Source organism: Nuphar pumila, chromosome 9, assembly GCF_984573655.1.
Source record: "Nuphar pumila chromosome 9, dmNupPumi1.hap1.1, whole genome shotgun sequence".
Taxonomy (NCBI): Eukaryota; Viridiplantae; Streptophyta; class Magnoliopsida; order Nymphaeales; family Nymphaeaceae; genus Nuphar; species Nuphar pumila.
In genome coordinates this window covers 127,481,871-127,492,721 of record NC_143257.1, presented here as the reverse complement: position 1 = coordinate 127,492,721, position 10,851 = coordinate 127,481,871, and the positions used below count along the sequence as shown (strand labels likewise).

At 39.2% G+C, this 10,851-nt stretch overlaps 1 long non-coding RNA gene across 1 annotated transcript; it reads left to right on the top strand.

Moving 5' to 3' along the window:
- Positions 1-584: 584 nt before the first annotated feature.
- On the top strand, positions 585-1,764 carry LOC149829397 (uncharacterized). Its single transcript, XR_016434235.1, has 3 exons — positions 585-1,117; positions 1,247-1,343; positions 1,490-1,764. It is a non-coding gene; the product is annotated as an uncharacterized LOC149829397 (long non-coding RNA).
- The last annotated feature ends 9,087 nt before the right edge of the window (positions 1,765-10,851 follow it).

Sequence of the window (10,851 nt, the reverse complement as noted above, 5' to 3'; positions counted from 1 at the left end):
CTTTCATTTAAAAAAAGACGTTTCCATCTTCTTGAGAGAGAGAGAGAGAGAGAGAGAGAGAGAGAGAGAGAGGGCTGTTTGTGTAGTTGGGACCTGCGTATTACTCTATATGTATGTCACTATTGTTGTTTACTCAAAATTCAAACTTCATTAAGTTTGTTGAATTCTGGTGTCCATAAATTGTAGCTATGCTGCGTGGTCATAATGGATCTGAAACTGGATCCGATCTTCAAAAATTGGATCTCTTCTTAAGTCAAGCTTGACCTGATCTATATAACCCGTTTACATCCCTACTCCTCGCAATAGGGGTGAAAATAGATTGGATATGGGCTGCACCATGATAGATTTGAATCTGAATCTGAAATGCAAATAGTATATTTTAGGATCCAGACCATACCTGATAAGTAGGGTTGAATCTGGATCGCAAATGTATGTGATTACACTGGACCTATTAGGGAAGGATCAGGAACAATCTCTTTGAATGTGAATAAAATGCAATAGGAAATTATTATGATCTGAACCTAAATTAGATCAATCAGATACTAATCTGAATTCTGTTCGAATATGCAAATAATCTGATTGAGCAAACCCGAATCTGATCAGAATGCACATTAAAATCTTTCCGGAAATAACATGTTTTCGGGTCGGATATTACATTACATGTGATCCGTTTGCATCCATGTGACGTGGAGGCTTTCGCCGTCGAATCGAATTGAAGAAAGGTCATTTGCAGCAACGATGAAGAAGCTCGCTCTGTGCTCGGTAAAACGTCTTCAATTCTTCTTCTTTTTATTTGTTTATTTTCTGTTTTTCTTTAATTTTCTCTGAAATAGAGAAGGGAAGGCAAAACAAAATGAACCGAATGAATTTGCCGCCAATTTTCTCTCTTCTCGTTGGCGGCGAAAAACGCTTCCTTTTCTTCTATCCTTCATTCGGTCCCTCTCACGCTCTCCTTCATTGGGGAACATCAGCTATGAACCTTAGAAGAGTCGCGATTCCAATCTCGGAAGAGTTCGAATGTAGAAGGCAATGACAATCCTTTTGGTGGAGCCTCTGTCATAAGGTAAAAGAAGAGTAAACGAGTAGGCGATCGCTCTCAGATATCTTTTACACCATGGTGAGATTGGGGTTCTTAAATTTTGACTTCTTTTTACGTCTCCCTTTGCACGAAAGACGGATTTTGCTTGTTTGTGGTTTTACTAAGTCTGATCGCTGTCATTTTCTGTAAATTTCTCGTGTATTGCAGTCGGATATCTGGAATCATGAAACAGCATGACAAGGGCAATGGGGCCCTCCCCAAATCGGAGAAACCCGCTCCCGCCAAAGCCCAACCTGCAAAACCGGTAATTCTATCAAAAATTTCGTAATTCTGCTTATTCTTGCTTTTCCATTTTCTAGAAATTTTACGTGCACCGTGGTTTTGCTGGGGCAAGAAGCAACAACGACGTTGATAATATATATCCAGTTTTTAATTTTTTTAAAAAATCAGATTTTGGGGAACGAAACAAATTCGGGAAGAAAGAAAACTAGTAAACACTTTGCGTCTGCCACCAGCACAAGAGGTAAGGAGAAACAGAAACCGGAAGAAGAGATTAAACCTGAGAAAAAATTCTGCAAAAAGAAAGGCCCAGAAGAGCAATGTGGTGGACGAAGACTCTGATGATATCAGACCACCATTGGGGAAAAACATACGTAAGGGAGATGATGATGATGGAGAAGACTTTGTAGCGCCGAGTGCGAGGAAGAAGGCAGTTGAAGTCACACCGAAGAAGGATGATAAGCGGTTGAAGAGTGAATCGAGCAAAGGTGTTGTGTCGAAGTCAGTGGACAACGATGAAGAAGATGAAAAACTTTCGGCCACAGACAATGGCGGTACGCAGCTTAAACTTGCCAGTGTTGAAATTTCTAGATTTTTCTTCTGTAGGAATAGATGGGACTGATGCTTGGAGGTGTGCAACAATGGCGCTTTCTTAAAAGCAACAGTTGCCCCAACGGTTGAACCCGGGTGCAAAGGGGTAGTGATCTAAGAAGAAAACACACAAGAAGTTTTACGTGGTTGGGCCTGTTAGTGCCTACTTCCACGGGAAATCTGATCTTTTTTCTCTTATTATTTTTACTTATGCCAGTTGCAACATATATAGCCTTTTCCATGCAACTCGGCTACAATGATTATCCCTCTGAACAACACTATAGAAGTTCAGCGTATCGCCAGCTGGGGAAGATTGGTTTACAGCTGAATTCTGTTTGGAACAGATGTTATCTTCATCTTGTACAGGGTTGGTGTTATCAGAATTCTGAACCGGGGCAGGCAGATCTGAATCTGGACCAGGCTCTGCAGGTTCTGTTTGACTGGTACCATTATTACCCCCCGTCAAGCTAGGCGGCGGAAGAATGGAGAGGCCAAGCTTGATGCGGAACGGATGAAAGGAAGCCTTAGCGAGAGGTTTAGTGAATATGTCAGCAACCTGATCAGCGGAAGAAACGAAGCGAGTTTCCAGTTGGCCTTGAGCAACTTTTTCCCGAACGAAGTGATAATCAACTTCGATGTGTTTGCTTTGATTGTGAAAAACAGGATTCACAGTCGTGTATAAGACAGATAAATTGTCACAGAAGATGACGGGAGGTTGAGCAATGTAGACCCCAAGATCTCGAAGCAAGAAGGTGACCCATGTAATTTCTGCTGAGGTGGATGCATGAGCCCGATATTCGGCTTCAGAACTAGATCGGGCAACAGTCGGTTTCCGTTTGGAGCTCCATGAAATGCAATTGCCGCCAAGGTAAAGGCAATATCCGGTAGTTGATTTCTGGGTGAGGGGGCATCCAGCCCAATCGGCATAAAAAAACCCATAGAGAACAGTAGGGTTGTAAGATAAGAGGTGAGTCCCATAATGCAAGGTCCCTTTGATGTACCGAAGAATTCTTTTAATAAGCTGAAAATGATATTGTGTGGGAGCATGCATGAACTAGCAAATATAGTTGACACTATGAGATAAATCCGGCCGGGTGAAAGTAAGATATTGTAAACTCCCGACAATGCTTTGGTAGTGCCGAACATCATTGTAGGGAGGAGCATCACCTGGTGGTTTGGGCCAGGCGACCATTGGTGTGGAGATAGGGCGGCAGGCGGCCATGTGAGTGCATTCAAGGATCTCTTGAACATAACGTGCCTGATTAAGAAATAGTTTGTCGGAAAACAGTTGAACCTGTACTCCAAGGAAATGATGTAAAGACCCTAAGTCTTTCATGGCGAACTCGGTGCTTAGCTGAGAGATAATGGTTTGAAAATAGTGGGAACTACTTTCGGTGATGATTATGTCATCGACATAAAGGAGAAGATAAATAGTCCCGACAGGGGTGTGGCATATGAAAAGAGAGGAATCCACCACACTACAAAAAAAACCAAGTTGTAGAAGAAAAGAACTGAACCTATCAAACCATTTCCTTGAAGATTGTTTGAGACCATATAGAGCCCGATTGAGCCAACAAACATGGTCGGGTTTGCTGGAGTCAGTAAAACCATGAGGTTGCTCCATGTACACAGGTTCTTCTAAAAAACCATGTAAGAAAGCATTCTTGATATCCAATTGCCGAATTTGCCATCCTTGAGAGAGAGCAAGAGAGATAACAATTCATATAGTAGTAGGATTTATAACGGGAGAAAAAGTTTCGAGATAGTCAACTCCAGGAAGTTGGGTGAAGCCTTTTGCTACAAGGCGAGCTTTGAGACGCTCGAGAGTGCCATCGGCCTTTAACTTGGTTTTAAACACCCGTTTACTGCCTACAACATTCATATAAGATGTTCTAGGGACTAAGTCCCATGTATGTGTGGTTTGTAAAGCACACATTTTCTCGTTCATGGCAGCATACCATTGGGGATTTTGTAAAGCAACTTTGAGATTTTTTGGTTCAGAAGGTATATCCAAAGTGTAACGCCCCAAATTTAACACAAAATTTGTAACCATTTTTTTTTTTGAAACACATAGTAAATTTGGGCTCGCTACAAACAAATAACTGAACAAACCATCTTATTGGAAATTCAAGTTCATAATTTAAGAATCAGTAGAATAAGTCTCAAAATGTAACAAAACAGCCCAAAACCAAATCCCTAAAGCAACACACTCGTCGAGCCTTGTCCAACGCCACGCCATCAATCAGAACCTGTAACATTTTCAACGGAGAGGTTAGCCTCTCAAAGTACAACAGTAAAGATCATAGCATATGAAAACATGGCATTAGAAAATCATTTGTATGTATAGAAATATGTTCCATAGCAAACTTATATACATATTCTTTTGTTCCATGTTGTCCCTGGACCACAAAAGTTAGGGTTGACCATTAGTCAAAACCCAAGCCATCAATTCCAATAGTCACATACAGAGGACCGCGGTACCCACGGCCGTTGCTCCCACTAGGGCGATCCAAAGATCGGGAGGTCCCATAGTGAGCTTTTCAAATTGAGCTCAGTCAGTAGGGCTAGTCACCGGGCTTCCCCGTGTAACTATCTAAGTCCCCCTAGGACAACCGGGCTGGGTGGACCGAGGAGACGCCTTGCTCTCCAAACAATATAACAGAAATCCCTGAGCCTGGTACCACCTACCCTCTCCGTAGGCAAACAGAAGTCCTGACTTATTATACTCCCTCAAGAGGAGTTCCACTTCCCCATTTAGGGTACACGACATATGTACAACTTGGTCCAGGGTACAAGGGTTGAGGTGTTTTTACAAACATGACGAATTTAAACTAGAGAAAATAAAACCATAGAACACAAAAAAAATGATATCCTCCATGTACATTATCCAAGTGCCCTTTATAAATTTTCGTTGGGGTGTTGGATTCAAATACGTACTTTTATATCTGAACCAAAAGAACTCTATTTCAAACACACAAAACTTTTACCAGAATTTATGAAACAAATAAGTTTGGTCATTTTAACATAATCTGTCTAAAACGGGTATCTCTTGATAAACTTCTGAAAAGACTAATTTTGCTGAAAAATTAGAACTCAGACCCATTCAACATCATTCGGGGACCAGTTAACGAACATCTCGATGATTCCAAAATGCCAAGACATGCCTAAAAATTCCATCGGCTCGCTGAGATTTGCACGTCACTAGTTGACCCAAGTTATTTTTTTTTTTCTGTTTATACAGTCTGATAGAAACCAGTATGTCATTAAAACCCTGTATGACTAGAATCTGGTTTGTAAATCATGTTATCAATACCCTATTATGTTCAGCCATTTACCATCATATATTATCAATACAATACCAAGCCATTAAAACCATGTATGACTAAAATCTGGTTTGTAAATCATGTTATCAATACCCTATTATGTTCAGCCATTTACCATCATATATTATCAATACAATACCAAGCCATTCAAAAAAAATAATACGAGGTACTTGCATTCAATGAAATCATAACAGTTATAACTCACAGTTATATGAGTAATCTATATCCATTAAAACAAATATCTAATACATGGGTTCACCCATGCCCTCACACTGAATTCTCCAACCACTAAATTGCACAGGCTGCCCCATCTTAATGCCATGCTAAAGTACATGCAGAAAGTCACATAATATACATTAACATACACCTAACGTCCAATATCAATCTGATGCTTACCTCTTTTTTTTTTTCACCAAGCCCTCTTGAAATACATACTAACGTCTGGTCCCATCTCCATTAATGTGTAGAGTCTGATTTTTTTTTTTTTTCAATCTTTTGGAAATCCAAAGGCATTAAATACAGTTTTAATTTGGTTTCAACCATGCCCTCACGCTGAATTCTACAACCACTAAATTGCACAGGCTGCCCCATCTTAATGCCATACTAAAGTACATGCATGAAGTCACATAATATAAGTTAATATACACCTAACGTTCCATATAAATCTTATGCTTACCTTTTGTTTTATATGCTGAGGAACACCTGTACAAACACAGACCCATGTATACCAAATCTCCAAGCCCTCTTGAAACACATACTAACGTCTGGTCCCATACCCATTAACGTGTAGAGTTTGATATTTTTTTTTTTTTTCAATCTTTTGGAAATCCAAATGCATGAAATACAGTTTTAAATTTCCTCAAAAACCTATAGTTCATATACATGCTGCACATAATCATAAGCCAAAATCTGAACCACCGTACCTTTTTTTTTTTTTCAAATCGCTTCGGTCCTTCGCTCTCTTGTGCAAGAAGGTTGTGATCAACACACTCCGTTGCTCAAGCTCCTCTATCGATCTCCAGTTCTCTTTCCCCCTCTCTCCTTTTTTTCTAAAAGCTTGTTTGAGGATGCAGTCCACGTCTCCTTCTCTCTTTTACAACAAAACAAATTCTTTTCTTTGTTTCAAAGTTGTAGTCTTTCCATCAGTATCTCATGCCTTCCTTTAAGGCTACCTTCCCCTTACGTTGTTAATCCTAACAGCCAACCCAACCTTTCAGCCACCCCCTTTTTTTTTTAAGCTTGCCATCTAGGAAAAATCTATTTACCAAAATTCCTTGCTACAGTAGCTTTCTTTCTAAATAAATTTTCCAAAACGTGTGCTACTTACCTCCTAACAATCCAACCTTCTATCTTCACCTACTTAAATTAGGGGTCATTAAATCACTAACCAAATCTACCTTTTAATTAATTGTTTTTAATAACTCAAGACAAAGAAGGAAAGGGATTTTACTATTCCAATCATGCTGGCCAGAATCGTTATTTTATATCTATACCTTACACTCATAAACCTTAAAGGCGATTTTGCCCATCAATGGTCGATCCATGTAAAAATATCCATGTACAGGAAAATATGAGAACTTAACCTTAACAATTAAATTCAAAATAAATAAAACAGCAAAAACAACAACAACGAACACTGGGTTTTTACACAAAGAGGCCAAGAAGTACTTGGGATTAGGTTTGGCGATGCCGTCCTTGGCTCTAGTAGTCATGGAATGAATGTTCGTAGGTTGCGAAGGCAAGGGGGCAAGAAGGGAGGAAGTGTTTTCAATGGTGGAGGTATGGTTGTCATTTGGGCTACCATAGTCTTCAGTTGATCCATGATCATGTGAGACGGGGATAGATTCAATATGTTCATCATCAGGGCTGCTAACATTGCGAGTATCAAGAGTAGTTTGCTGATTTGGTTCAACATCATGTTCTACTTGATACATCCATTCAGTAAAAGAGACAAGTTCTGGTTGAATACGCCCACGATTTTGCCCGTGTTGGTCTGGTTGAAAAGGCAAATTGCATTCATAAAAAATGATATGCTTGCTTATGTAGACACGTCCACTGGCTGAATGTAAACATCTGTATCCCTTGTAAATATCGCTATAGCCCAAAAAAACACACGACAGAGCTCGAGGATCAAATTTATTCTTCGCATAATCCCACAGGTGAGGATAGCACCTAGATTCGAAAATTCTCATATAAGAATAATCGGGTGGCCTTAAAAAAAAAATCATAAGGAGACAGTATGCCAAGGATTTGCAACGAAATCAATCCTGACACATTGGTGGGGCTCGTTACCCCTTAGGGAGGAGACTTTAGTTCAAATCCTCCTATGCGCCAACAATGAAGACTATTTTTACAAAAAAATATGTATAATAATATTTTTTTTTGTAAATTCTTTGTATCTATCATAATTTCATATTTAAATGGAGGACCACACATTTTAATGAAGGGGATAACCGAAAATCACAAATATGGAAACTTAATAGGAGTTTTGAAACTTAGAACAACAACAACAACAACTACGCCTTCATCCCAAAACAATTGGGGTCGGCGATATGAACCAAAAAAGAAAATCATTCTGGGTCTTCCACATGAATCCTTCTCCTCCAATCATTTCTATCCAATGCCATGTCCTCGGTGAGGTTCAAAGCATTCATATCCTTTTCTATCATCTCCATCCAAGTCTTCTTAGGCCTACCCCGACCTCTTTTAACTAATATATTTTCCCATTTCTCTATCCTTCTAACTGGAGCATCATTAGGCCTTCACCGAATATGTCCAAACCACCGTAAACGATTCTCTGTCATCTTATTTTCAATGGATGCAACGCCTACCTTCTTACGTATCTCCTCGTTTCGAATCTTATCTTTTATTGTATTTCCACACATCCATCTAAACATACGCATCACAACTACACTCATTTTTTGAATATGATGTCTCTTGGCAGCCCAACATTCCGTACCATATAGTTGTTAAAATGTAAAACTATATATATATATATAATAATATTATATTATTATATATATAATAATATTATATTATTATATATATATAAATATATTTTTCATTTCTTTCTTTTCTGTAAATTTTTTTCTTTATTTTTATTTTTTGTCTTTATGTCATCTAGTTCAGTTTGAACTAGAATGACTGTTGCTAGTCAAGTCCTGTCCAGACTTGACTAGCAATAGAGCTGTTGGACTGTGTCCAACAACTCTATTGAGTCCTCTTTCAGCTGTGTATATAAAGGGGTGCAACCCCTCTTGTATTTTAATTTCAATGATTCTTAAGCAATTGGTTTTTCATATCAATAAAGAATATATTTTTATTTTTATTTTGTTTTCAGTTATACCCTTTTTAAGGGTTATGCTTTAGTGTCATTCTTGATACTTTCTTTTGTGAATCTAAGCTCGTGTTTCGAAGATCCCCATTTCATTTCATGGTATCAGAGCCACGAAAGTACTAAATCTTGAGGAAAAGTTGCATCGGTTTCCATGCCCGTTTGCAAAAGTGTTCACCACTTGAAGAGAAGTGTTTTATCACTTCATTAGGGAAGATTTCACATCTTGTTGTATTGTTTTTTTTTCTTTCTTTTTCATTTTCCTTCTTATTTCTCTTTTATCCCTATTCTTTCTCTCTTGTAATCGATAGATGACAATGATAAAGTTGTTAAAATATAGCTTGCGTATGGATCTGGATCCAGATCCATACGCATGGTATGTTAATGAAACACATGCTGCTTTAGTATCATTAATGGCATCCTTGTAATATCTCTGATATTACAAGGATAATTATATATTTGCTGTTTTATATTAAATGATTAGGGCTTGGAGGTCGTGCATATTGAGCCGCCCCAGCCATTGGTTTCTCTCTCTCTCTCTCTCTCGCTCGCTCGCCCTGTTTCCTGCAGACGTTGTATCAGATATGCAATATGATATGGTATCAGAGCACAGCGTGTTCATCGAGATGAAGTCAGCGTGAACAAGAAAAACTTTCTGTGCGTGAAGGAGGTCTTCTTCAGCAGATTTCCCCCTTGCGTATATTCACAGTAGATCTCTCCTTGCGTGAAGAAGGTCTGAAAACAGCAGATCTCTCTTACTACGTGAAGGAGGTCTTCTTTAGCAGATTTCCCCCTTGCCTATATTCACAGCAGATCTCTCCTTGCGTGAAGAAGGTCTGAAACAACAGATCTCTCTTACTGATACAACGTCTCTTCACAGCGTACCAGTTTCCCCTTCTGAAAGTTGGTACTTTCAGCGTACCAAATATAAAACAACAGATTTCCAACAGATTTCTCCTCTTCTGAAGCAGATTTCCCCCTTCTAAAACAGCAGCAGCGTGTTCCTACTTTCGCAGATCGTGAACTGCGTGTTCCTCCTTTCAGCGTGTTCCTCCTTCAGCGTACTCATTGACTGTGTTCATCCTAAGTTCTCTTTTTCCTGTCATTCTATCATCTGTGTTGGTTCCAATTTTCTTTTACACATCACCGACTGCTATTTTCTTTCGAATCAGTTTTGATTCCACAAGTTTCTTTTCCTTCCTTCATTGCTGTTTTAGTGTTCTTTGTGCTTTATTACAATTTTACTGATTGATTAAGTGATCCCAAATCTGTTTATTTCTTTTCATTCATCTTGATTGCTTATTCATTATTCTACTGATATGGATTACTCTTCGTCTTCATCATCCGGTCCCTCTGCCAATTTCTTGAGTCAGCTTGTTACAGAAAAACTTACTCATTCTAATTTTTTGACATGGAAAAGGCAAATCCTTCCTTTTATACGGAGTCAGGATCTCGATGAACATTTGGATGGTTTAGTTCCTATACCACCACGGCTTATTTTGCAGGAAACCAAGGATGAGAAAGGTGACACAATTACCATTTCCATTAAGAATCCAGAGTATACAGTTTGGAGGAAGCGAGATCAGTCTTTAGTTGCTTATATTACGTCAACACTCTCTCAAGAAGTGTTGGTTACTCTTTCAGATGATTGCACTGCGGCGGATCTGTGGAGTAAGCTGTCACAGACTTACTCTCAGATATCAGAATCCCGAGTTATGTTCTTAAAAAATGAATTTCAAAGTTTGAAGAAAGGCTCCATGACAGTCATGGAATACATAGGCCGCTTGAAGAGTATTACTGATCAATTGGCTGTTGTTGGAAGTGCTATTGCAGATAAAGATAAAGTTCAACAACTCCTCAGTGGATTGGGTCCTGACTTTGACATGTTTACCACAGCTTTATCATGCCTTCCTCACTTGCCCACTTTTGACGACCTCCAAGCGAAACTTCTCCAGCATGAGATGATTATGAAGCAAAGGGCAGAAGGAAATGAATCAGCTCGTCCTCATTCAGTTTTGGCCATGGACACTTTTGTAGGTTTTGGACGATGGAATGGAGGGCATCAAGGAGGCAGAGGCCGCGGACGTTTTGGGCAGGGAGGACGTGGTATCTTGCCTACACCTAATATTTCAGGGGGTTTTAACACAGGGAATCAGAGGAGAGTGCCCACTTGTTTCTTATGTAACAAAAGAGGACATGTGAAAGCTGATTGTTGGTTCAATCTACAGAATAGAGGAAAAATAAACAAAATTGAAAATAAATCCGCTACTGCTATGGACACAAAA